The 26,022-nt window shown below is 43.3% G+C and overlaps 1 long non-coding RNA gene across 1 annotated transcript; it reads right to left on the bottom strand.

The window, feature by feature from the left end:
* Positions 1-25,392, bottom strand: LOC138748655 (uncharacterized). The gene is made up of 3 exons (XR_011348206.1): positions 25,208-25,392; positions 23,800-23,931; positions 1-786 (listed from the first exon to the last, which is right to left on the bottom strand). It is a non-coding gene; the product is annotated as an uncharacterized lncRNA (long non-coding RNA).
* Between the last annotated feature and the right edge of the window lie 630 nt (positions 25,393-26,022).

Below are 26,022 nucleotides of genomic sequence, written 5' to 3'. Positions count from 1 at the left end.
CTGTGTGGAGTTGGTGCTTGCTCCGGATGACCCTATGGCTTTCTCCCGGATGCTGCAGTTTCCTCCCTCTTCCCAAAGGCCGGCGGATTGGGATAAACGGCCTCCAGTGAAGTGGGTGTCAGGACAATCAGGGTGGGACAAGGAGGCATGCCAGAAGCAGCGGACTGCAGAGAATAACCGAGAGAATGCAATCAACAGGATGGTTCTGAAACTCAGCATGGGCCGAGAGTTGCAAGAAAATAAAGTTGGATAAGACTATGGGATGTGGAGAAGGTTTCGGAAGGGAATCCCAGAATTTAGTACCTCAGCAGCTGAAGGCAGAGCCTTAATGATAAAGGAAAGAAAGTCAGGAATGCACAGGGGAGCAGAATGGAAGAAAGCACTCACAATAATAATGTTTGAATTCTCTCAGCCAGAAGTCCTGTCTGAAGGTTTCTCCACAAACTATGTTCTGCCAGACCCACGTTCTCCTGGTTTCCTGTCTAGGTGCTGCTTATTTCTGAAATATCTTTACAGCTGTGGAAACAATAATAATTTGCTCCCATATCGCAACTGAAGGAATATTTTTGGCTCTGCCGCGACAGAAAATTACCCCCAGCTTGCGCAGAATAGGCTGCTGTTCGTGGCGAGATCACAATTCCAGCAGTCTTGATATTTCAACGTTTCTTGTAAACCTTACTTGCAAAAGGTTATGAAGTCTAGATGGACAGAGCTCCTAGGCTGTGCTTGTTTTCACATCCACTTTTAACTCTTTCAGAGCTTAAGTCTCTCAGTACGAATATAACCCTGCATAGAGAAATAAGAAAAACACGCAAAGTCTGAGGACACCACGACTGAATGCTGGAGAAACTCAGCAGGTCAAGCAGGGCACTTTAAGTAGCAAAGAAACCAACATTTCGGGCTTGAGCCCTTCCTCAAAGTATGAAAAATATCAGTAAGCGCCGGAACAAAATGGAGGAGGAGGAGGGGCAGGGGGAGGAGCACGGTCCCAAAGGCAAAAGGTAGTAGGTGGAGAAAGGAGGGAGGGTACAGCAGCAAGCGGGGGGAGGTGGGATGGCTCTGGGAATACAGAAGAGTGGAGAGTTGGAGGAAAGAAGGCAAATGGAAGGGAAGGAGGATGGAGAGTAGGCTAGTGGAAACCGGGGAATTTACATTAATGCCATCCAGTTGGAGGGTGCCCAGGTGGAAAATCAAGTGTTGCTCCTCCAATTTTATGGGTAGTCTTGGTGAGATAGTACACGAGGCCATGGGAAGACATGTGAGCATGGGAGTGTGACACAGAACTGAAATAATTGGTCACTGGGAGGTCCCTGTCACTGGTGTGAACAGAGCGAAGGTGCTCAGTGAACCGATCTCCCAGTCTGCACCCAGTCTCTCTGGTGTAAAGGCCACAAAGGAAGTACCGGATGCAGTAGATAACTCTCATGGATACACGTGAAGTGTTGATGCACTTGAAAGACCTGTTTTTGGCCCCAAATAGTGTGAGGGAGGAGGTGTGGGCCTAAGAGTGGAAACATGCCAAGGGGGCGATTGGTGGGGAAGGATAAGTAGACGAGGGAGTCACAGAGGGAGCGGACTCTACAGATGGTAGAGAGTGGAGGAGAGGGGGAAGATGTGTCTAGTAGTGGGATCATGTTGTAGGTGGCAGAAATTATGGAGGATAATGTTTTGGATGCAGAGGGTGGTGGGGTGGTAGGTAAGGACATTTGTAATGTCTGGGGGCAGAGGGGATCAGGAAAGATGAGCAGGAAAAGGAGAAGATATGAGAAGGTGAGGGCTGAGTTGATGGTGGTGGAGGGGAAGCCACGTTTGTGGAAGGAGGTCAACATTTCAGACGATCTGGACTAGAAGACCTCATCTAGGGAACAGATGTGGCAAAGATGGAGATATTGCAAAAAGGAAATAGAATCCTTGCAGGGGGCAGTTGAAGAAGTGTAGTCGGTGTGTTTATGGGAATTGTAAAATATGTCTATGGAAAGCTTGTCTCCTGAGATAGAGGCAGAGAGATCAGAAAATGGGAGAGTGTTGCCAGAGATTGACCAGCTGAATTTGAGATCGGGGTGGAAGTTGGCAGTGGTGAATTAAGTTGACAAACCCTCTACATCAGAGAGACTTGAGGACCTTGGCTCTATCCATCACAATAGCGTGGATCTTCCAGTAGCCACCTTTTTCAATTCTCCTCCCCATTCCCTTGCTGACATGTCTGTCCATGGTCTCATGTACTCCCAGACTGAGACCACCTGTAAATTGGAGGAACAACACCACTTCTTCCAGCTGTGAACCCTCCAACTGGATGGCATTGACATCGACTTCTCCACTTTCCATTAAACCTCCCCTCTTCTTCATTCCCATGTCACCTTTCTCCCAGCTCTCTCTCTCCTCTCTCTCTCTCTCACTCTCTCTGTCTATCTCTGTTTTTATCTCTCTCTGTCTCTGTCTCTGTTTTTCTCTCTCTCTCTCTGTCTTTCTCTCTTCCTTTTTCCCTTTCCCTTTCTCCTTTCATGACGCCAAAATCAATTTTCACCTTTCCTCTTATCACATCCAATTCACAGCTTTTCGTCTGTACTCCCCGCTCCCATTCTCCCCCTTTTTTCTCTTCAATCTTTATTCAGATACCTTCCTCTTTTTTTGTTTATACCTTGAAGAAGGGCTCAGGCCTGAAACGTCGGTAATATATCTTTCCTTCCTATTGACGCTGTGAGACCAGCTAAGTTCCTCCAGCATTCCTCTGTGTGTTTTTACTAAGTCCTGTAAGGTACCATTTTACTTATTTGTTTTATGTCTAGATTAGGGGTGAACTACGTATATTTGCATTGGCAAATTCAAATACAATAAAGCACAGCAGAGCTATTACAATACTAATGGTTTGTATCACTAAAATATACTTTGGGCTGGAGCTCGCTTGGAAAATTCCATGCTGAGCTGCAGACGTAGTCTCCCTACGTGTGTGAAGAAGCTCAGGTCTCCTGCTTCAACACATTCACCCCAAATTCGTGGCCAAGATCCATGTCATTTCCTTGCCACGTTAAGTATTTCCACAGAAATGTCTGGTGCTAATGAGAATGATTTTGGAAGGGAGACTTTTTAAATATACCTGTGAAAATAAATGTTAGCTGTGGCCAGCCCTAGAAGCTCCTCTATGATCTGTCCCAAAAAGCTGCCCGTGGCTCTCCCTTCAAGTTTTCCAACATAAGACTGGGCAGATTCTGCCCATTGAGTTTGCCCTGTTATTTCATCATGAGCTGATCCATTTTCCCACTCAATTCCACTGCCTGACCTTCTCCCCATAACTTTGGTGCCCTGGCTAATCAAGAACTTATCAATCTCTGCCTTAAATACACCCAATGACCTGGCCTCCATGACCGCCTGCGGCAGCAAATTCCACAGATGCACCACCCTCTGGCTGAAGAAATTCCTCTGTTTTAAGTGGACCCCCTTCAATCCTGAAGTTGTGCCAGAGTCACCCCAATGGCAAGCGGCATCCACCAGACTCTCCCTCCATGGGAAACAACCTTTCTACTCTGTCCATGCCTTTCAACATTCAAAAGGTTTCAATTAGATCCTTCTAAATTCCACCCAGTTCAGGCCAAGAGCTGTCAAATGTTCCTCATGTACAGATAATAAGCCTTTCATTCCTGGAATCATCCTTGTGAACCTCCTCTGAACCCCCTCCAAAGTCATCACATTCTTTCTTAAATGAGGAGCCCAAAATTGCTCACAATACATATGAGGTCTCACCAGTGTCTCAACGTCGCATCTATTTCTCTTGAAATGAATGCCAGCTTTGCATTTGCTTCTTCACCACTGACTCAACCTGCAAGTTTATCTTCAGGTCCTCCTGCACGAGGAATCCCAGGTCCCTTTGCATCTGGCAGCTTTCAATTTTCTTCCCATTTAAAAAATAGTCTGCCTGTTTATTTTTTTCTATGAGAGTGCCCGACCATACACTTTCTGACGTCATACAGGTATACCCTGTTTTATAAATACTCGCTTTATGAAAATTCACTTTTACAAAGAAATCTGTGTTCACTTTTACAAAAGGATTTGAATGGGTTTTCGCTTTTCCGAAAATAGCCTTCAATAGTAGTGAATGGGTCTTCACTTTGCAGCATTTCGGCTTACGAAAGGTTTCACAGCAACGCTCTAGTTTCGTAAAGCAAGGTATTTCATTTGACACTTCTCTGCCCATTCTCCTAATCTATCTAAATCCTTCTGCACCCTTTGTGTTTCCTCTACACTAGCTCCTCCACCCACCTTCACATCATCTGTAAGCTTGTCCACAAAGTCATTCATTCGTAATCCAAACCATTAATATAGAGCATAAAAAGAAGCAGGCCCAACACCACCAGCAAATGGCAGCCAATCAGAGCATGATCCTTGTATTCCAACACTCTGCTCCCTGCCAATCAGTCAATGCTCTACCTATGCTAGTACGTTTCCTGTTATATCATGGACTTTTATCTTGTTGAGTAACCTAATGTGCAGCACCTTGTCAAATGCCTTCTGAAAATTTAAATACACAATATCCATAGCATCTCCTTATCACGTCGGTTTGTTGCTTCCTCAAAGAATTCCAATCCGATTGTCAAGTAAGATTTTCCCTTAAGGAATCCATGCTGGGTTTGGTCTATCCTGTCATGTGGCTCCAAGTACTCCGTAAACTCATCCTTTACAATTGACTCCAACATCTTCCTAACCACAGATGACAGGTTAACTGGTCTATAGTTTCCTATCTGCTGCCTCACCCACTTCTTGATTTCAGACTAATTGCTTTAGTCTAAAAAGTACTGTCTTAAAGATTACAGAAGCTCCTGGTTCACAGTTTAGTCATGACTAAATCAGATAATCTCAGTCTCGGTAAGGATTTGATGCTAAAAGGGGTCGTAGCATCCACAGCTCTGTCAGTATCCCTGATGGCTTTCCAGTGTACTTCATTGGTAAGTTGGGTGAATTGCATCTCAGTTAAATAGCTGCAAACACAAAATGTAGAACAGGACAGGCCCTTTTGCCCACAATGCCTGCACCAAGCATGGTGCCCAATTTATACTACAACTTACTTTGCTGCTTGTACTTGCTACATTTCCCTCCATCCCTGCAATATTAATGAGCTCATCTGGAAGCCTTTTACAGGCTGCTTTCAAATGCAGTGAAGTCCCTGGTATCTGACACCTATGGGATTGGTAGATGCTGGATAAGTGTATTTTCTGGTTTCTTGAAACTTACTCTTAGAATGCTTAACTAATACATCTGAATTAAGAATAAACCATTGAACAAATTTCACTTGCATGGATGTATAAATTTTAAAGCATTTTATTTTATTTTCAGTCTCATTCTTTGAAAATATTTAACCGTCGCTGCATCTGCAGGTTCCTCCCCTTCCATGGAGCCGCATTAGAGGTAATTAAACCCCCCCCTCCCCCATTCCCCCAGATTTACAGATAAAGCCTTTGACTGGGCTGATTCTTATTAAGCGGGGATAAGGAGACACTTTAAGAGAGTTACCCCAACGGTGAGCAGCATCGACCAGCTCTTCGTCCTGGTCGACGCCGTTGCTGTTCCACACAACTTTATTCAAACAGCTGCTATGAGCAAAGCCCAAGCAAGGCACCACTGGCTGAATATTTGCTCCCATCTTCACCAAAGGTTTACATGTTACTTCAGAGGACATTGACTTTTACAATTTTAAACTTATGTAGTTTTAACCTATTTTTTCATTGTTATTTAAATTTTTAAAATTTATTTTAGTCAATTTATTGAGGCTGCCAATTGCTTGAATTTAAGATATCAGGAATTTTACTGTACAACATAAATTGTTTTTACCAAGCTTGTCGATATTCACTTGAACAGTGACACCTCTATTAAGACGTATGCTCTCAGATGGAACTAGAATTTTTAAAAAATCAAGAGGAAAAGTTGAAAGAATATTCAAAAAGGAGCAGCAGGTACCTAAATTAGTGGTATATCTTCAGAGTTTAGATCAACTGATTCCTAATTTTAATAAAATCCCAATGCTGGAAAAACTCATCAGGTCAAACAGTGTCCTTGATGTCGCAAAGATAAAGATACATGACCAACATTTTGGGCTTGAGCCATTCATCAAGGTTTGAGGAAATGTTCTGGTGACTGCCCACATTTTGTTCATACCTGGATGAAGGGCTCGAGCCCGAAACATTGGTTCTGTATCTTTACCTTTGCTATATCAAGTCCACTGTTTGACCTGCTGAGTTTCTCAAGCATTGGGTTTTTACTTCAATCATGATGTCAGCAGACATTTGTTTTACTCCTAATTTTAATATATTCTATTTGTAATTAGCTTTAAAAAAATCTGTCCTTGATTCTTTAGTGTTTTCTGTATGGGATTTGTCCTTTTGCTCATTATTTGCCTTTCGCTCTTCAGAGATCTTGTTGGTCGAAGCATCGAACATCTGTTGCAGCAATCCAGACCAGAAATCTTTCAATGGCCATTTGGTCAAATTCCTCTAGCAACAGTTTGTCATCTGCCTGGTGTGATATTCTGATTCCCTGGCCCTCTTCCACTATGCTCGAATACTGTCCAGCAACACGGCCAAATGCTCACTCTCCTCGGATGAATAGGGAGACAGAAGGAGGCCATTCTGCCCTCTGAGCTTATTCTGGCATCGAATGGCCAAGTTGTGACTTAACACCACAAACCAACCCATATCCTTTAACACTTTTGGTAACACTGAACAACGAGGATTTTGTTTCCTGAACACCTTTGGGTGTGTTTTATGGATTTTGGAATAATGATCACAAAATTCACCTTAAAATTTTTCTATCACATGCAGCTTGTTTAAAATATAACCTATTTTTTATAATTTCTTGTCATATTTTAAGTCTACTTCAAGCATACAAAAAAGAATCAAGTGTAGCATGTCACTGAAAATTCATTTTTCTGCCTTCTCACTTGGACGTCTTCCCTGCTCATCTCGGTTCAGTCAGTGATGAACACGGTGAAAGGTTTCACCAGAACATTGCGACCGTGGAAAAGCAGTATCAGGGCAACTGAAATCCATCAATGATTGATGATTATTATATGAAACTGACATGAGAGGCATCAGATGCTGAGTACAAACGAAAATCAGCAGCGAAACATTTTTAGGTCGGTCGAACTAACGCAACGTGTCAGTGTCTATGTGACTGAACATGCTCAATTCAATAAAAGTTAATTTAATGTTTCTTCAACTTCCTGTGTGATGCAACAAATCTGAAATTATCTTTGTATTCATCTTAAAGTTGCCTTTCATAATCCTCAACTTCTCAGGAAGAAATCTGTTGAAAAAAATGCTATTGTCCAGTGTAATCAAAAACATTCATGGCAGAAGTTCATTTATTCAGTTTTTAGAGTTTGGGCATTTCTGGAAAATCTAATTATTCATAATCCATCTCCACAGCCCTTGAGTGGAGTGGCATACAGCAATATTTCAGAAGGAATTTAAAAGTCACTTGCATTGGATTAAAATCTAGACCAGGCTGGATAAAAATGGCAAATTTCCACCCCAAAGGACATCAGTCTTCCAGGATTTTAACAATATTCCAGTAGGTTTGTAGATATCGTTTATTAAGATCAGTTTGGTTTTAAATTCCAGACAAGCAACTGAACTGAAATTCCACAGACACCATGCTGGGTGTTTATATTCAGTTACTAATCTGGAAACATTAGTTCCACTTAACATTTTTCAGAATTCAATCAGGTTGTCTATTAACCCTCTCAATCCAGGGAATGCAATTGGTTTGTGCAATCTCTCCTTATATTTTAAAGTGTGGAGTTTAAATTAGACTCTGAATCAGGTTTATTGTCATAAACATGTCTCATGAAATTTGTTGTTTTGTGAACAGCTGTATTGTGCGGAACAAGGTGCACATATTACTATAAATTACAATTTTGTAAATGCAAGATTTTAAAAATAAATAACTCAAAAGAGAAAATGTGAGGTGGTGTCTGTGGGTCATTGTCCATCAGAGGGGAAGAAGCTGTTTTTGTAACTTTGGGTGGGTGACTTCAGACTCCTGTACCTCCTTCCTGATGGTAGCAGTGAGAAGAGGACATGGCCTGGGTGATGAGGGTCCTTGATCATAGAGGTTGCTTTCTTGAGGCACCAGCTCTTGTAGATGTCCTGAATGGAGTGAAGACTCATGCCAGTGATGGCACTGGCTGAGTGATAGGCTCTATCAATAACCACGAAGTAGAGATCAGGGGGAATGATCTACTTTGGCTGGCCTGAATCCGGGTACAGGAATGCCCAGAAGGGGGGAGGGAGGTCGACCTTTATGGCCAGGTCATAAGGGGAGGAGACATAGGAGATGAGTCACTAGTGGGCAGGCCAACCTCATACATACAACAGCATACAGGTAGGGAATAATGTACAAGGAGAAAACATAGCACCTCACTGGGTTTACAATCATTGGAGCAGTCCAGATATGAATCAGATCAAAGACTTTGGAATCAACACAACCTTTCAGCTCCTGACAATGAATTTTGAAGGGAGAAAGTTGTATTAAAGTCAGGATTGAATATTTGAATTTAAACAAGAACTACATATTACTTCCATAGGTTTCTGGAGGTAATTGTAGATCTGTGATACATGTCCATTGTGAAACAGCAGGAAGGACTCTCAATCTGATGAGTGTCACCTCACACAATGTCCATGTTCTCTAGAAAACTTTGGAAAGGAAAGCAAGTTGAAGGAATCCACCCTGCAGAAAGGAAGGGAGGTCACTGAGGTTCCTCCATTGGCTGTACAGTTCAAGGTGAAAATGATTCCTTTATCGTCATATAGCAAAGAACATGTAACTGTAGAGCTCTTCGAAAGAACCAAAGACTTGTTGATCCAAACCAAGGCTTTTATTAGCAAAAGACAGGAGCTCTTCACAGGTGGCCGACCAGTCCGGAATGATCCGACCTGGCGAGGGACACAACCCTTTAAGGCCCAGACAATAGGCGTGGCTTAGCTCTCAGCCAATCGCTGTAAGCACAGTCTAGATACAGTAACTATATACACTATGTACATTGGTGATAGATCTGTACTATCACAATAACATTACAGGAAATTGCCTTCTGTCTAACATTAGCGTCGCCCAGGGCCCCTTACAGTATGAGAGAAAGGGAAGCAAAAGTGCTCCTTCAGAGTCACTGTGTGTCCGTGGATTCACCTCCAGGGCTCTGATAGCCCCTGCAGCCGCACAGACCGCTGTGCGATCCATTGGCAACCTGAGCTCCAGATCGAAACCTCCGACATGATCAGGAAGCCTGAGGTCATTCGGGAGCCCTCCTTGCAGGTACTCCGTGAGGTTCTTGGTGTTAGCTGAAACGATCACAACAGGGTGTGACAACTTAAAAACTTTACAACACCCAAGGAGCTTGAGGGTAGGGGAAAACTAAAGTGTGTGGGTTGTGCTTTAACGTTGAATAAAGGCAATGTCACACAGAGCTGTGATGACTGCCCCACATTACCACAACTTCCTTGCTGAATTTGCAGTATCAATGATAGCCACTCACTGGTCTGTGAGTGTTAGAATCCTTCAATTACTGGGCATTGAGGGGCTGAGACTGAGAGGAAGCCCCTCAAACAACAGAGGGGAGAATAATGACAGATGACACAAATTCCTGTGCAATCTGTGGTAAAGGTGTAAATAGAAATGAACGTAACAATGTACAGTGATGGAAATGTATGGTATCGAAACTAAGGGTGGGAAGTGACAGTCTGGATTCATCCCCCTTGGCTTGAATTCCGAGAATTTCTGATACATCCTTCTTCTGCCTTTTCTGATCTTTCCCTGAAGAAGGCCTCAGGCCTGAAACGTTAGCAAAATATCTTTGTCTCCTATAGACACTGAAAAGTCTGGCTGAGTTCCTCCAGCATTTCGGTGTGTTTAGAGACATTGAATAGTTTTCCTTTTGTACATTATTTATTGAGAATTAAGTCTATTTTTTGGTTAAAAGATAGTGTGTTCAGGCACAGTATTCATGACAATTTTAGAAAACAATGTTAGGAAAAGTTCCAAGAAAATGGTCGCAGAACGAGGGAAAGAAACCAGATAGGATTTTGGCTGACACTCTTTTAGTACCCACACAGCCCAAGGAGTGGACTTTCTTGATAGTCAAAACTCACCAGAGTCATTTTCACCTTAAACTCTATGGCAAGGTCAAGGAATGAATGTTTTGCAGTTGGATGGCCATGAAAGATCCCTTTAATTACATGTTCAAAAATTGGAGCGGTTTCAGCAATAAATCAAAACACTTTGAATTATCCTCCCATCTAAACAAACACCAGGAGCAAGCCTGAGTGTGTACCAGCTGGTCCACATCAGGGACTTTGCAAAGACCTCAAGTAACAGACCAAAATCTTGGTGCTGTTCCTGTGGAAGGTGTGCATGTTTATATTTTGATAGAACCATTTGCATTATATTCCTTCACCTCCAAAGAAAAAATATGAAGCTAAGAGAAAAAAGCCCTTTCAGAAAATGTCTCTTCAGTGAAATACTGTGCAAGCAGCAAGCTTCAGTTTAATTTGAGCATTAGGTTGGGCAATGCCTCATGGGTAAAGAGCCTGTGCCTGCACCAAGATATATCTCTGCCATATCTTCTGTGCTGCACATTAACAAACTATATAACAATAATTGGCATTTAGATCACACCTACAATATCCAATGGAGATTTGGAGGACAGCTGGAAAATTTAAGATTTGACACAGAGCTGCCTATTTGGGCTGACAACCAAAAGTCATTTGGAGAGGTTATGACAAGTGTCTTGGGAAAAAAAGAGAGACGTCAAGAGGTTCACAAATTTAGATCAAACTATGTAGTGGAAGCCGATGACATGGCTGCCCAGTGATGGAGAGATGAACTCTGGAATGGACCAGAATCAGACGAGTATGGCAATCAGGAGGGTTATTGGGCTGGAGGAGACGACAGGAATAGATAGGGACGATGAAAAAGGGATTTTGAAAATGAAAAAGCTGCTTAACATAGCTCATAGAAGCAAAGAGCTGAAAGGGGCCTCGTTTCGGACATGGGACCAGAGGTTCAAGAGAGGAGGGTGGTAGGACAATCAGGTTTGAGGTTGCAGGAGCACAGGCAATGGTTTCTGCAGCCGGAGAGCTGAATCTGATTAATGCGTCAAATAACATGCTGACGGATCAGGTTCCATTTACATCTTTGGGCAGAGGGCGGGTAACTGATTATTTTTCTAATTACACTGGACAATGAAGATTTTGCTTCCTGAACACTTTTGGGTGTATTTTATGGATTTGGGGCTGCTGGTCACAAAAATTGCCGTAAAACCTTCCTATCACACACCTTTTTTTTAGGTGTAACCTATTTTTTGGTGATTTCGACAAGCAGACAAAATCATGAAAAGCAACATGTCGTTGAAAATTCATTTTCTCTATTCGCACTTGAACTTCTTCCCTGCTGATCTTGGTGAAAGATTTCACCAGGACATTGCGGCCATGGAGAAGCCGTATCAGGGCAACTGGAATCCATCAATGGTGGCCATCCATTGTTGGACCAGGCGTCAGATGCTGAGTACAAAGGAAGATCAGCGGCAAAACATTTTTAGGTCAGTTGAACTAACGCAACATGTCAGTATCTTTATGTGATTAAACACACTAAATTTAATAGAATGTAGCCGGGTGCTACTCGAAAGAAGACACACACACGTAGTGTAGTCAGGTTAAGCTCTGAGTTTTATTTGGGCTCAGGCTTGACTTTTATACTTGCACTGTTCCTGCCATGGCCCCCTCCCCTTGGCTAACGTCACAACATGCATAACAAAAGCGGGTTTCCTGCACACGGGTACTTTTCTGCATAACAATGCCCTTCTTCCCCCACACTGTCCCTGTCAGTTGGCTGTGCAGCAAGGCCAGCGCCATTTTGGGGTTGCTGGCCTTTAAGCTGCCCTTGCCATTCAACCGTCGGTTCGCTTGTTGGGGGCAGTGCTGCTGTGTGGGCTGCTGGCCTTTGGTTGCGCTCGCTGCCTCGAGTGCCGGCTCGATTGCCACCGCGGTGGGGCGCCACAAGAAGTTCATTTAATGTTTTTCCAACTTCCTACGTGAAACAGCAAATCTGAAATCAGCTTGAAGTTGTCTATCAAAATTCCCCAATTTTTTCTGGAATCAAACGTTTTGAAAAATATTGTTGTCTAGTGTTATGAATCCATTTACAAGAAAGTCCTCAAGCCTTTGTACTGCATAGAAATGAATAAATGTATTCCATTGGAAAAAATAACATATAGTTTAAGAAATAACGTCACAGTATTTGAACAAATTTGGGAACCGTACATGGAACATAAGCGGACCTCCACCCTCTAAAATGACAGAAAGAGAAGAAGACAAAATGAACTGATCCAGTGTGTAAAAGTAGATGACACAATTTTCTTGTTTATTTTCCATTGTGTGATGACATTGTTTAATCGGTTTATTGTATTGTGTATGTTGAACATTTAATGGGTTTGGAGGGGGGTGGGAAGGAGGGAGGGAAGGGAGGGGGTGTAAAGGGGAGAAAATGACACTGTGTATATTCAAGAGGGAAATGTTTGTGTGTATTTTGGTTAATATGGTTCATATTGTGAAAAATAATTTAAAAAAAAGCCTTTGTACCCCAGAAATAACCATATGAATTAGTCTGAAATGGTTACAGCAATGATCTACATTTCCTGTCATCTGCATGCCTTTGACCAGAATATTTGTTAAATCATATTATTCTTTCCATGAGCCATCCTTTGTCTTTGGAACCCCCCCCCCACCCCCCACCACAATTAACGTAGCCTTCAATGTGCTGCTAGCGGAAGATTGAGTGGCCCATGACCTGGATTCCAGTTATCAGTCCTTGTAGGGGTATGTCTGGACTTTGTTAAAGGCTCAAGAAGATCTCACTAAGAGTTGGAGGCACAATTCTTAGTACTGCCAATTTTGTTTCAGTTTCTTATGCTCCACAAAGCAAATCAATAGAAAATTAAATCCATACATTTTCACTCTCAACTGTGAATTATCATACAATAAACTGAGTCAAGATTTTATCCATCTGTGTGGTCAATGGGCTTGGCTTAAAACACATTAAAATTCAATATATATGAATGAGTTCATAGTTTCACATAGATACAGCATGGGAACAGGCCCTTTGGCCCAACTTGCCCATACTGACCAAGTTGTATAGTCAAGGTAGTCCTGCTTGTCTGCGCTCAGCCCATACCCTCCAAACCCATCCTATCGATGTACAGTAAAACCCCTAGTATCCGGCACCTATGGGGATTGGTAGATGCTGGATAAGTGAATTTTCCGGTTGCTTGAGATTGTGTGTTGCGTGATTGGCGAACCAATAGGAGGTTGGACCAATTTTAAACTTCCATATTTTTTCAATTATTTATTTTTCACAGTTTTTTTTTGCCACTCTCTTGAGGCTGTCGGTTACTTGAATTCCAGATAATGAGGGTTTTACTGTACCTGACTGAGCACCTTTTCAACAGTACAATTGCAAAAAAAATGGCTGGGATTATTCATTTTATCTATGTCCCTTACGATTTCATACAACTCCACAAGGATCACCCCTCTTGCTCCTAAGCTCCAGATATAAAACACCCTTACCTATCCTGTCTGTCCCAATAGCTCAAGCCCTTCAGTCTTCTGAATCCCCTTTTCTGCACCATTTCCCAGCTGAATGACCATCTGGGCAAACAAACCTGCACACAATCTCTCCAACCCCTTTGACTTCATCTCATGTGCTTCTCTGAGTATCTCCCTAGCTCTTGTTTGGCTTTATTTTGAATCAGCCCACTTTTACGTTCACCCATATTTCAATGACATTGTTTGCCCTGGAGCAGTAATTCTCAACAGAGGCCCCACCCCTGGGGGGGGGGCACAGCACATTTACGAAAGAGCCTTCGTTTCTTTTCACCTCACGTAACGTAAATGGAATAAAACACAAATTATTAATAACGAATCTTTTCCAAATTCAAACAGGACGTGATGTCTCGCTGGGTCACGAGTAGGTGGGGGGGCAGCATCCTTCCATTTCAGTAAAATCGCCCTTCTCACTAAAAGAGTGGTGAAAGAGGTAGCATGACTCTGAACTGGAGACAAAGAAAAATCATTCCCTCCCATTGTACGAAGAGGAGCTAAAGGATTCGGTATTAAATCTATATTAAAAGTTTTCTCCTCTACTATTTTCATTTTTTTTTACATATTAGAGGCTTTTTCTAAAAAGATATATATTATTTAGAATATGAATTATGGATATGATTTACAATTTATGTATGTTAGTGATCTACAGAATGTCTTATCTAGTTTGTGTAACTGTTCATATTTATCTTACTAAATTGTACCTTTTGTTTTTAATTAAAATTAATAACCCGGATCGGGGCCGCCGCCGCCTACCCTTCGCCCGGACCGGGGCCGGGGCCGCTGCTGCTCTCTCTGTGCCCGTACTGGGGCCGCCGCCTCCCACTCTCTGCCCGGATCGGGGCCTCTGCCTGCCTCACTCGACCGAGGCCGGGGCCGCCGTCTCCCCATTGCTCCTGCCCGGATCCTGCTCAGACGGCAAAGTCCTCCTCAGTGACAAGATCTCCATCCTCAACCGATGGTCAGAACACTTCCAATCTCTTTTCAGTGCCAACCGCTCAGTCCAAGATTCCGCCCTGCTCCAGCTCCCTCAACAGCCCCTAAGGCTAGAGCTGGATGAAGTCCTCACCCTGGATGTGACATATAAGGAAATCAAACAACTGAAAAGTGGCAAAGCAGCAGGTATGGATGGAATCCCCCCAGAGGTCTGGAAGGCTGGCGGCAAAACTCTGCATGCCAAACTGCATGAGTTTTTCAAGCTTTGTTGGGACCAAGGAAAACTGCCTCAGGATCTTCGTGATGCCACCATCATCACCCTGTACAAAAACAAAGGCGAGAAATCAGACTGCTCAAACTACAGGGGAATCACGCTGCTCTCCATTGCAGGCAAAATCTTCGCTAGGATTCTACTAAATAGAATAATACCTAGTGTCGCTTTCGCGCAAACAGAGGAACTACTGACATTGTCTTTGCCCTCAGACAGCTCCAAGAAAAGTGCAGAGAACAAAACAAAGGACTCTACATCACCTTTGTTGACCTCACCAAAGCCTTCGACACCGTGAGCAGGAAAGGGCTTTGGCAAATACTAGAGTGCATCGGATGTCCCCCAAAGTTCCTCAACATGATTATCCAACTGCACGAAAACCAACAAGGTCGGGTCAGATACAGCAATGAGCTCTCTGAACCCTTCTCCATTAACAATGGTGTGAAGCAAGGCTATGTTCTCGCACCAACCCTCTTTTCAATCTTCTTCAGCATGATGCTGAACCAAGCCATGAAAGACCCCAATAATGAAGACGCTGTTTACATCCGGTACCGCACGGATGGCAGTCTCTTCAATCTGAGGCGCCTGCAAGCTCACACCAAGACACAAGAGAAACTTGTCCGTGAACTACTCTTTGCAGACGATGCCGCTTTAGTTGCCCATTCAGAGCCAGCTCTTCAGCCCTTGACGTCTTGCTTTGCGGAAACTGCCAAAATGTTTGGCCTGGAAGTCAGCCTGAAGAAAACTGAGGTCCTCCATCAGCCAGCTCCCCACCATGACTACCAGCCCCCCCACATTTCCATCGGGCACACAAAACTCAAAACGGTCAACCAGTTTACCTATCTCGGCTGCACCATTTCATCAGATGCAAGGATCGACAATGAGATAGACAACAGACTCGCCAAGGCAAATAGCGCCTTTGGAAGACTACACAAAAGAGTCTGGAAAAACAACCAAATGAAAAACCTCACAAAGATAAGCGTATACAGAGCCGTTGTCATACCCACACTCCTGTTCGGCTCCGAATCATGGGTCCTCTACCGGCATCACCTACGGCTCCTAGAACGCTTCCACCAGCGTTGTCTCCGCTCCATCCTCAACATCCATTGGAGCGCTTTCATCCCTAACGTCGAAGTACTCGAGATGGCAGAGGTCGACAGCATCGAGTCCACGCTGCTGAAGATCCAGCTGCGCTGGGTGGGTCTCATCTCCAGAATGGAGGACCATCGCCTTCCCAAAATCGTGTTATATGGCGAGCTCTCCACTGGCCATCGTGACAGAAGTGCACCAAAGAAAAGGTACAAGGACTGCCTAAAGAAATCTCTTGGTGCCTGCCACATTGACCACTGCCAGGGGGCTGATATCGCCTCAAACCGTGCATCTTGGCGCCTCACAGTTTGGCGGGCAGCAACCTCCTTTGAAGAAGACCGCAGAGCCCACCTCACTGACAAAAGGCAAAGGAGGAAAAACCCAACACCCAACCCCAACCAACCAATTTTCCCCTGCAGCCGCTGCAACCGTGTCTGCCTGTCCCGCATCGGACTTGTCAGCCACAAACGAGCCTGCAGCTGACGTGGACTTTTACCCCCTCCATAAATCTTCGTCCGCGAAGCCAAGCCAAAGAAAAGAAAATTAATAAAAAATATTTTTAAAAGAAAGGAGTAGAACACGAAAGTCTGCAGACACCATGGTTGAAGTAAAAACACAATGCTGGAGAAACTCATAGTGGAGTCCCTGGGGTTGGTGCCACCCAGTACAGTAACTCATAGTGATCCCCCCCACCCCCCCGCACCTTCCCCCACCATAAACATTGAATTACAACATTATTAGTAACCATGCGGAAACCTTTTTTTGATTTTTCTCCTTCTTAATTACTACTTCACTCTCAAAAAAGTTATTGATATAGATTCGTAAATACTAATTACTGCAATGTTGCAGCTAAAACACTAGAAAATTTTACAAAAAGCAGTGACTATAAAAGCACCAGCAACAATGAAAACAACAGCGAGTGCTGGTGGCGCGAGTAGATGAAACCATGTGATTCGAAGTATCGTTGTCATTGGGTAATAATGACAGCTCGGACTGCAGTGCATTAGAAGGTTCAAAAAGTAAATGAGCATCGAGTTTTAGCCTCGTAGATCTACTGATACATGTAAGATGGGCTAACGAAAAATATTTTTGTTGTTATAACTAATGGCAGGGATATTTTTTATAAAATATAATAAATTTCTGCTGAAACACTGGATATTTTGGTGTCACCCCATCTGATGGTGTCACCCGGTGCGGTCTGCATCCCCCACTCTGGACCTCCCTAGTGATGCCAGTGGAAACTCAGCCGGTCAAATAGTGTACTCTATGTAGCAAAAGTAAAGATACATGACCAACGTTTCTGGCTTGAGCCCTTCATTAAGGTGTGAGCAAAATGTCGGTAGAAGTCCAAACAAAAAAAAAGAACAATGAATATTTGTTATGTTTTTATGATGTTCCCATTTTCCCTTCTTGTGAGAATGCAGGGAGACGCAATGATACAATGTTAATGCTTCTCTGCCCTCTTTCAGTGCCCTAGATTCAATCCTGCCCTGGGATCTTGCACATGTGGTGTTTGCATGCATCTTCTATGACCATGGGAGTTTTCAGTCGGTGCTCTGGCTTTCGCCCCCCCTCCCCCCACACCACCACTTCCCAGTGACAGGCTAGTAGACCGGCTGTTGACTGCAAAATGCCCCTTGACTCAGTGAGTGGCAGGGTAACTGGGAGGTTGATGCGCACGTGAGTGTAGGGCAACCTGAAGAATGGGACTGCTCTGAGAACTGGCATTGATGTGATGGGCTGAATGGCCTCTTTCTATGTTATAAAGAAATACCTGGCTTGTTCCTCAAGTATTTCTGCCACAAAAGCAAATAATGAGTTGATTAAATGAACCCCAGAATATATTATTAGTTTTCAGGTGATGGGAAACCAAGACTGTAATTATTACATTTTGGCTTGACAACACGGTGAGAGCTGTTCCTCCACAATCCATTGCCAGCTGCCGAGTAAATTATCCCAGTAAAATTGAAATTGCCATTCTGCGATTCATAAATTAGTCTTAAAAGCGTTTGCATTCTATGTATTTTTCTCCTTGACTAGAGTGATTTACAAGGTTGTGATCATTAACTCACAGTGGAAAAAAAATCACCTAATATCTAATCAGTCATAGGTGATAGCCTTTTACACAATGGTTCCTGCTCTTAATGTTTTTGATGAAAGAATGGTAAGGTTGATACAAGTCGAAACAGATAAACTGTATCCTGGGAACCTCTTGCTTTGAGCCTCTTTGGTGATCACATAATACATTATTTAACAGATGCAAATAGATTCTATGCATTTGCAGGACTGCAACAGCATCAAAAGAAAATCTTCCATTGATCTCCTCAAAAGAAAATCTTGTATTGATCTCCTCCTTCTTGGGGAGTCCCTCAGGATCACTAGTGCAGAAGCAAGGGTGGAGTTATTTCCACTACGATTCTGAGTTGGCCCACAGACTCTCTGTCAGGGTTGCAGAGCCCTAGGCACCCTCTCGTGACCCAGTTCCGATATCTGGTACCCCTTCGACCAGTCTTGACCCAGTCTCCTGCAGTCCACAGCCTGGTGTGAGTCTTTTGACCTTGTGTTCTTCAGCCTCAGAGTACCTCGTTTGTCTGCCGTCGTGGTCACCAGTCTGTGGGTCGTGTCCTCTGCTTCTCCTTCTCAAATGGGGCGGGGGAGGAGGTGGTCTCTCTGTTTTCCGGTGCCCTGCGCCAGTCCTCTGCTTCCCTGGAGTCTGCAACCCCTTGTGACTGCTGCCAATCGTAGGCACCGCCATGTTGGGCCCTGTCCTTGAAGTCGGAGGATTATAAAACAAAGCACCATTTAAAGCCTGTAGAGGGCTGTTGGCATTAGGACTGGGCGGTCTGACCCGAGCACTGAGTCTCAGCTCCCCGCCGGCCCACACCAGCAGCAGTGCTGTCCATACAGCATCTCCGGCAGCGGTGCCAATTTTTTTAAACATATACTAATAACACCATCATAAATATTGCCTAGGACCTCGAAGACATGGTCCTCGCCCTTCTTTAAAATACTATCTTTTACATCCATGAGCATAAAAATGACTCAACTTTCGAAAAAAGGGCTTGTTTTATAAAAATGGAAATGGTTTGGAATTTGAAGAACTGGTCTGACCAAGGAACATGAAGTAGCAGCGGATGTCAAAAAACAAGAAGTACAAAAAGGGGAACAGTGCCACCGTATCACCGCAGATAGAAAATAAATGGTGCTCAATACTCAGAATCAGTCTAAAATGTGGAAAATACACCTGTTCCTGCTGAATAATTAGGCCTTTGATTTTTTTAAAAAAGGAAGAAATTGAAATTATCTTCTGTTTTATGTATATTTGGGACACTTCAGAGATCTTAAAGGCTTTGTCGTGCTTTAAGAGCAGCAAATGAATGACACACAGAAGTCCTCCTTCTTCCAAAAACATGGCTTCAAGTCAAGCCCAATTTATTGTCATCTGATTACACAAGTACCACCCGACAAAACAGCCTTCTCCGATCCTTGGTGCAAAACATGCAGACACATAACCAGACATAACACACATGCAAACAATCCATATGCGGGACAAGTATTCATATAAATAAATAAATATTGTTTCATGAATCTGAAGGTCTCGGATGGTTATTGTGAGCAGTTCCTTTGGTCGTTCAGCATCCTCACTGCCGGTGGGAAGAAGCTGTTCCACAGCTTGGTGATGCTGGCTTTGATCCTCCTGTATCTCTTCCCTGTTGGGAACAGCTGAAAGTTGCTATGTGCAGGGTGGAAGGGGTCCTCAATGATTTTGCACACCCTTTTCAGACAACGATCCCAGTAGCTCACATCGATGGGGGAAGGGAGACTCTAGGGATCCTATCTGCCGCTCTCTACAGCAACTGTACCACACTGTGATGCAGCCGGTAAGGATGCTCTCGATGGAGCTCCTACAGGAGGTTGACATAATGGTGGCCGGTAGCCTTGGCCGCTTCAGTCTTCTCAGAAGTGCAGTTTATAAAGATGTGTTTAACAAAATTGTAATGATAGATCATATGAAACAAGTTGAAGATTTTTTTCTGAGGGTTATATGGTTATGGTATAAATTTCCTTTTTTGATAAGTATTTATAACTTACTTTAAAAGTTTTGTCTCAAGTTTTAAATATTACCTTTAGATATGCAATGGAGAATGTGTAAATTGTTAATTCAATTCAATCCTAGATTCAATGTTTTAGATAAGTTAGGAAAAGCATTATTGATATGTTTACGATCTGCATTCTATGTATTTATCTATTTTATGTGTATGATATGGTTTATATAATTTTTTAGATGATTATGTGTTTACATTCTCTATTAAACTCAATAAAAATATTTTAAAAAGAAGTGCACTTTCCTGAGAGTTCCCCTACCACCACCATCAACTCAGTCCTTACCCACATCACCTCCATTTCCCACTAGTCTGCCCTGTCCCCCTCTCCCCCCTCCCAGATGCAACAAAAACAGGATTCTCCTTGTCTTCACCTACCACCCCACCAGCCTCCGTATCCAACATTATCCTCTGTAATTTCCGTCACCTACAACATGATCCCACCACCAGATACATCTTCCTCTCTCCTCCCCTCTCAGCCTTCCATAGGGACCGCTCCTTCCGTGATTCCCTCGACAATCGTCACCCCCTAGGCACCTTCCCCTGTGGACACAGCAAGTGGCATACTTGAGCCCACACCTCCTCCATCACCACCATTTGTGGCCACAAAAAACGTCCTTCCAGTGAAGCAACACTTCACTTGTGAATCTGCGGGAGTCATCTACTGGATCCAGTGCTCTACATCAGAGAGACTGGAATGGGAGATTACTTCTCTGAGAACCTTTGATCTCTCTGCATCAGTGACAGGGATCTCCCAGTGGTCAACCATTTCAATTCTGCATCCCATTCCCACACTGACATGCCTGTCCATGGCCTCACGGACTGTCAAACCATGACCACCTGTATAATGGAGGAGCAACACCTAATCTTCCATCTGAGCAGTCTCCAATAGGATGGCATTAATGTTGACTTCTCCGGTTTCTGCTGATCTACTCCCTGTTCTCCCTCTCTTCCCCATCCATTTGCCTTCTTTCCTCAGTTCTCCACCCCCTTCCCTCTCCATTCACAGAGCCATCCCCCTCTCCTTGTAGCTGCAGTGCCCTCTCTCCCTTATCCACCTATTACATCCTACCTGTTGGACCGTGCTCCTACCCCTGCCCCCTCCTCCTCCCACCATTTTGTTCGGATGCCCGCCCACAATTTTTCATCCCTTGATGAAGGGCTCAAGCCCGAACCATTGGTCATGTATCATTACCTTTGCTATATAAAGTCCACTGTTCGACTTGCAGAGTTTTTCCAGCATTGTGTTTTTAAGGGCTATGAGCTGAAATTAGTCTTGTCCAGGATTTCCTGTAGTAGCACCTGGGAACACTATTTTGGGTGTGAATTAAATAAGATTGATACCCACATCTCACTTCCAGAGGAAAGGAACAGGTGTACAATAGGCCTAACTTTCTCCAGCATAGTTACAAAGTACTCTATGCAGGCTGGGGTAGCAGGTACTATAGTAGCCTCACAATAATAAAGATAGCACTTAGAAATTAGCCCCGGCTAATAAGATCACCCCAGGGTAGAGGAGCCTAAAACTATTTGGCACAGGCTTAAGGAGAGAGTGGAAAGGCTTAAAAGGAACAAGAGGGGCAAGGTTTTCATGCAGCGAATGGTGCGTGCATTGAACCAGCTTCCAGACAGAAACTGTAGAGCCAGGGACCATAATATTTAAAAGACATTTGGGCAGGTACATGGATAGATAAGGTTTAGAAGGATACAGGCTGAATGCAAGCTAATGGGACTGGCTCAGGTAGGCAACTTGGTCAGCAGGGAGAAGTTCATCTGAAGGGCTTATTTCCCTGTTGGATAACTCTGTGACCACATGGGAGCTCACCACCATCTTCTGAAGTGATTATGATAGGGGCAATGGAGGCTTTGGAAGTGACCCCATGTCCTATGAATATATAAAGGAAAGTGTATTCAAGCTTTAGGAGCTAGTGTAGTGGTTATCACCTCGCTGTTACAGCACCAGCGACCCGGGTTCGAATCCAGCACTGTCTGAAAGGAGTTTGTCATTCTCCCCAGGTCTGCATGAGTTTCTTCTGGGTGCTCTGGTTTCCACCCACCCTTTAAAAATGTACGGGAGGTGTAGGTTAATTGGGTGTAATTGGGCAGCACTGGCTCATTGAACGGAAGGGCCTCATGGACCCTCTATGTCTAAAGGGTCTAAAGGTTGTATGTCTAAATTAAAATTTAAAATTAAATTAATTCTACTATATTGTCTTATCTGCTCAAATTTAGTTATGTCAGCCCATCAAGTCTTCATCACCTGGCATTGCATTCTCATGGTCCCATGTATTATCTTGTTTTCTATTCTCCACCACATGCTCTTTTACACCAACTCACTGACACTAGGGATAATTTACAATGGCCAAGTGACCCACCAACCAGAACATAATTGACTGATTGCTTTACTGATTAAGAGTTTATTGTCATATACATAAGTACAATGTACGGATACACCAATATTGTGATGTGCTGGAGCCAGGCAGGGCCGTATTGGGGTGTCGAAGGAAACAGAAGCACCTGTGGGAAACCCTCACGGTCGCAAACTCCTCACAGAGAGCACCTGAGGTCAGGATTATGCCTGGTTTATTGGAGCCATGAGATAGCTACACTAACTGCAGCTGCTCGCCGCACAATTCAATCCACTACACATTAATAGCTTGGTATTGGAGCAAGTGGAGAACACAGGGTTGGCGCCAAGGGGGGGAATACATGGACATTCCACCCCCACAAGCGAGTTGCTGTGCTCCCCATACACTCATGCTACCGGCCACCATTATGTCATCCTTCTATAGGAGCTCTATTGAGAGTGTCCTGGCCGGCTATGTTACAGGGTGGTATGGTGGCTACAGAGAAATGGACCGGAGATCAATTCATAGGACCATGGAAGTGGCAGAGGGGATCATGAGGGTTGCCTTTCCCCCCACCCATCAATGTGATTTACTGGGATCATTCTTCAATAAGGGCTTGCAAAATCAGTGAGAATCCCTACCACCCCACACAGTATCTTCCAGCTACTCCTGTTGGGAAAGAGGATCAGAGCCAGCACCACCAGGCCGAGGAACAGCTTCTTCCCACAGGCAGTGAGAATGTTGAACGACGCTAAAACAACTCTCTGTGACTCTAATATGTATTAAGAATATTTATTTACTTTAATATATGTACATATGCACTATGTACATGTATCATTTGTCTGTATGTGTGTTATGACTGTACACGTTTTGACTGGAGAACGCTGTTTTGTCGGTTGCCCTTGTACAAATGGATGTCAAACCTGAACTTTACTTTCATAGCTAAATATTCATGAAAACTCGGCCCATCAAAGCATCTCCAATCCATGCAACGGCCTGCATCCTCTATGACTAATTTTGATATTTCCCCAGTTCTTTTATCCAAATCTGGTCACATTTGGAAGACATTTTTCAGATTTGTTCTGTAGAAAGGCTGGAGTGAGAGAAACATCAGCTTGGTCGAAATGTCCTATCTCCAATGAAGCAGATAAAGTTTATAGACAATCAGCCACTCCTTCTAAAGGTTGATGCATAGTTTCCGTTATTTGAGGTGACCTTCAACTACCGTGATTTTCCAGCACCTATTGAGCAATTGAAGGAGAAAATTTCATAGCCAAAATGAAGTATCGCACAACTCTTCTTGAAGTATGCTTTTATGGTCCTAATTTCCTGAGCAGCAGACCCTTGATTTGACTGCATTTCAAACTCAGTGGAACAGAGGTGGTACCTCATCACTCCAGCATCCTGGGTTCAGTACTAACCTCTGGGCTTGTATGTGTGGAGTTTGTACATTCTCTTTGTGACTGCCTGTGTCTCCTCCGGGTGCTTCAGTTTCAGTCCCGCATCCCAAGACATGTAAGTTTATCGATGAATTGTCTGCTGTTAATTGCCCCCTGTGGGTGGGTGAGTGGTAGAATCCGTGGGAAATTGGTGGAAATATGGACAAAATAAAATGGGATTAGTATGTAGGATAAATGCAAATGTATTTGATATTAGTCTTAGTCTCAACAAACCCAAGACCCTTTCTCCATGCTGTATTGTTATAACAGCCAGGTCAACCTTTGATTTATTTCAGCTGGTGTCTAACTAACAACAGGGTGTTTCACTCACAAATCTGTATCCGAACGGTCTCTCCACCTCTCACACCTCCTGTCATTTTCTCTGTCTCCTCGGGCCATTCCCCCAGCTTCTTTCCCCCTTTACATATATATATATATATATATATATATATATATATATATAATTTCACCTATTTTATCTTTGTTTTGACCTGAAACACTGACTGACCATTCCTACTCATGGGTACGGTCTGACCTGCTGAGTTCCTCCAGCAATTCTTTGTTTGTTTGTTGCGCATTAAATTTGTCAGTCATGCAATAAATATTGAAAGTTACCTGTATAAAATTGCTAAGTGGATTTCTAAGCAGAAATGTTAATTATATTACTGCCTGTTAAAATTGTAAAGAACATAAATCTCCACAGTGAAAATATGTGTACAAGTCCATATTCTGAGTCATTTTAGGAAGGAACTCAGAAAGAGTTATTGTCTTGTACACAGGTGTAAGTTGTGCGCCAGATTAATTTGGTTTGATGGATTTAACATTCAGTGTTCAAAACGTATGATTTGATGCTCACATTTTCACATTATTTTTCCAGTTTTGCTAAAATTTATAAATTTTAGCATGAAATTGTAAAATGTGACGCAATATATTGTTCAGGTTTCAAAACATGAACCGATGTTTTTAATTGATTACTAAGGCCGGCACGGTTAGCATGACGCTAAACAGTGCCAGCGACCCAGGTTAGAACCCGGCGCAGTCTGTAAGGAGTTTGTATGTTCTCCCATGTCTGCGTGGGTTTCCTCCAGGTGCTCCGGTTTCCTCCCAACATTTGAAAAAACAAAATGTATGGGGTTCTAGGTCAATTGGGTGGCACAGGCTTGTAGGACACAAGGGCCTGTTACCATGTTGTATGTCTAAATTTTTTTTTAAAAAGAAAATTATTTGCCCAAAGCACCCTGGGGAAAAGAGAAATGTATTTTAAATGCAGGATCAATATCCTTAACATTGAAATCTTCAAAAGGATGGAGAGGCATAAATTAATCGCCAAATTGTATGACCATCGGGACTCCTGAATGAACTGAGAACTAACGTAATAAGAGTTGATCACCTTTAACATTGTGCTTCAAGAACATTGGTAATTCTTTCTTTGCAGATATATCCACTGGTTCAAAGTTACCATCTCACTTTTCTGGTTTTGAAGCATCCCATATTGTAGAAGTCCACTTGGGTCTAAAATTTAAATCTGATCCCAACCTGTCCATGGCAAGACCAAACCCATGCCACTGAAGACTGCAGATACTGGAATAAAAACAAACATTTAAAAATTACTGGAAGCTCTGTGTGGGTCATCTTGCATCTGCGGACAGAGAAAAAGAGTGGACTTCTCAGGTTGAAGATATTTATTATACCATTTTGTTGCTGGTGGAGTTATACCATATATACTCATGCAACAGTTGATCCCATGTAAAAGTCAATCCCCTTTTTAGCTCCAAAATTGTGTATTTTCTGTATATTTTGTGTAAACGTTGACACCCCCCCACTATTTGTGGCCCCGACCACCAACCCATCCAAGCTCACGATGGCCTGACCACAAACCATCACATTGGTCGCCCACCAGAGTTCCCAATGACCTAACCACAGATCCTCACCCTGGCCGCCTGCCCATCTAAGCTCCTGATGCCCCAAAAGTGTATTTACCACCTGGTCCCAGCCACTCAAGCTCAATGCACATACTTACTGCAGTCAAAAGTACTATTCATGTAAAAGTTGTCTGCCCCCCAAATTTGACCTGAAAAATTGGTTCCCAAAACTCAACTATATAACACACACTCACACACACACAAACACACACACACACACACACACACACACACACACACACACACACACACACACACACACACACACACACACACACACACA

The sequence above is a fragment of the Narcine bancroftii genome, chromosome 13 (genome assembly GCF_036971445.1).
Source record: "Narcine bancroftii isolate sNarBan1 chromosome 13, sNarBan1.hap1, whole genome shotgun sequence".
NCBI classification, from domain to species: Eukaryota; Metazoa; Chordata; class Chondrichthyes; order Torpediniformes; family Narcinidae; genus Narcine; species Narcine bancroftii.
The sequence above is the reverse complement of the archived record's forward strand: the minus strand, read 5'-3'. Positions and strand labels throughout refer to the sequence as shown.